The following is a 2,167-nucleotide window of genomic DNA, read 5'->3' as shown; positions in this document are numbered from 1 at the left end:
CACGCACGCACGCGCGCGCGCGCACGCACGCGCACGCACGCACACACACACACACACCCCCCCACACACACACACACACACACACACACACACACACCAGAAAACATCCTCATTCCTCTGGACCGATGATGGTGACATGTGCAGTGGTTCTATGTTTATATTTGTTTTTTGCTTTTGGATTATGGAAACTCAAAATCACACAGGGAAGAAAACAGACAGAAAACCTGAAGTGAGAGAAAAGAGGAGAACATTTACCAAGAATGATTTTGATTTTTAATACATGTTCTGTTTCTGAAATCAAGTGAACAGGAAGTGATGAATGAAAATTGCTTCTGCAAGTGATGAATGTAATCTTGTTTTTTAATAAATTACTGCCCCACTGGGCCACAGTAATATCCTCACTGGGTGATGTGTGTACTTCCTTCTTGTAGTGATTAGAAGCTGCTCAATAAACAGCAAAGACGTTTCTCAGTGAAGATAATGAGTCATTTCCAGGAAACAGTAAAGACAATCTGATGAAGACTGAAACAAGCAAACACATCAATTCTCTGGGTTTCACTTACAAACATGGAATCGATTAGCGGAACGAATCGGGCCGGTTATCAGGATTCAGGTTTTCAAAATGTTTGACAAAAACACCAAGAGGTCCAGTCATGTTGATACTTTGCCAAAAAACATGTCACCAGAATTTTCTCTAGGTATAAAGACTATGTCTGCTCTTTCTCCACTTGTTGCTGCTCATTGCTAGTCAGCTGGCTGAAAGATTTATTTATTTAGCTTAAATAAATAAAGTTTAATGACTCTTTTAGTCATTAACCTGAAGGAGAACCAGGCAGGTGAGGTCCAACCTGCAGTGGGAACAAGCTCAAGCTTGAGCCTAGCGAGTGCTTTAGGTACACAAGGTGGATCTCTCCTAAAAACATCCAATCACTCCTCACTCCTACTAAAGAAAGCATCTCATGACAGCCTTAAGCAGATCCACAACACCCAAACACTCAGCATCTCAGTTTGGGTTAAAAGGCAAAACCCAAAGTAATCCAAGGTCCAACAGTCAGCCAGCCATCTTTCCAACTCCCTACAGTAAACTTGTCCAGAGACAGAAGTGGGATTCACAAAAATAAAGAGAAATTAAATCACCCTCATTGTTTCATCACTAGAATAATTATATTTTCTTCTCAACTGCAACACAATGATGTTTGCAAGTAAAACCAAGTTTTTGGACATGTTTTAGTCAACCATTTAGACTTTTTTTTATTCTGCACGAATGTTTTTAGAGTTAAATGGGCCACATCCCATTCAAAAGGTGTTTTCTTTCAGAGATGAATGTTTCCATGAGTCCAACTTTTCCCAATATTTATTTTATTAGGAAAATAAATACTGGCTAAAACGGCATTACGCTCAAAGGGTAAGTTGTGGAGAAGTTCGTGGACACTCTGTTCTGGGAGTGACAAAAAGGATAAAAACAAGAGTTCTGGTTGTAAGAAATCAAAAACATAATAAAAAGAAATGATGAAACATAATAGCAAACGGCGTGAGAAACTAAAGGACATGGTAGGAAGAAAGGAAATGAGCTAAGAGAAATGTGCTGGAAGGAGAGTAAATCAAAGGAAGATAAAGATCCAATAAAATCCCAATGGCCTGGAATATTAGGTCAAAGATAAATGAGACAGTGGGAGGCTGAAGCCCAGCGAAGCACAGAGTTCAATGCAGTGCTGGCTGAACAGATAATACATGGGAGACGGGACGGGAATATGACTGTTTTGTGGGGAGAATACAAGCAGCATGAGGACTGTGTGGGGGGGTGCATTTCCATTTCCATACCTGCTGTTTCCTCCGGAGCAGACGCAGAGCGACACACCAGCAGAGACATGCAGCTGCAGGCAGCAGAGCGCCTCCCACTGAGCGCAGCCACCCAAACAGAGGTCTGGAGAAAAGAGGGAGTTTCTGTGGTCCGGCTCTCTGCTGCAAGCAGATATTCAGGCTTTGTGATTAACGGTGGAATTAACTCTGCTGTTAGAAAAAAATGTTGGAACACTGGAACTGGTTTTAATAATCTGCCAGTGGAACTTTTTAAATTAATATTAAGAAATTATTGCATTTCAGAGACCGCTATATCTTGCTGAAAAGTTAGTAAGTAGGTTTCTCCTATTTCAAGTGCACCAAGATA

General features: G+C 41.1%; 1 long non-coding RNA gene across 1 annotated transcript in view; it reads right to left on the bottom strand.

Annotated features, from left to right (window-relative positions):
- Nucleotides 1-1,955, bottom strand: part of LOC106938532 (uncharacterized) — a 10,536-nt gene extending 8,581 nt beyond the window's left edge. The window contains exon 1 of the long non-coding RNA XR_001422643.1: nucleotides 1,822-1,955. This is a non-coding gene — a long non-coding RNA (uncharacterized LOC106938532). The remainder of the gene's footprint in view (nucleotides 1-1,821) is intronic.
- Between the last annotated feature and the right edge of the window lie 212 nt (nucleotides 1,956-2,167).

Source organism: Poecilia latipinna, unplaced genomic scaffold (assembly GCF_001443285.1).
Source record: "Poecilia latipinna isolate Pla-1442-1.1 unplaced genomic scaffold, P_latipinna-1.0 Scaffold2617, whole genome shotgun sequence".
Classification (NCBI taxonomy): domain Eukaryota; kingdom Metazoa; phylum Chordata; class Actinopteri; order Cyprinodontiformes; family Poeciliidae; genus Poecilia; species Poecilia latipinna.
Note: the sequence above shows the minus strand (reverse complement) of the source record. Positions and strands in the feature narration are given on the sequence as shown.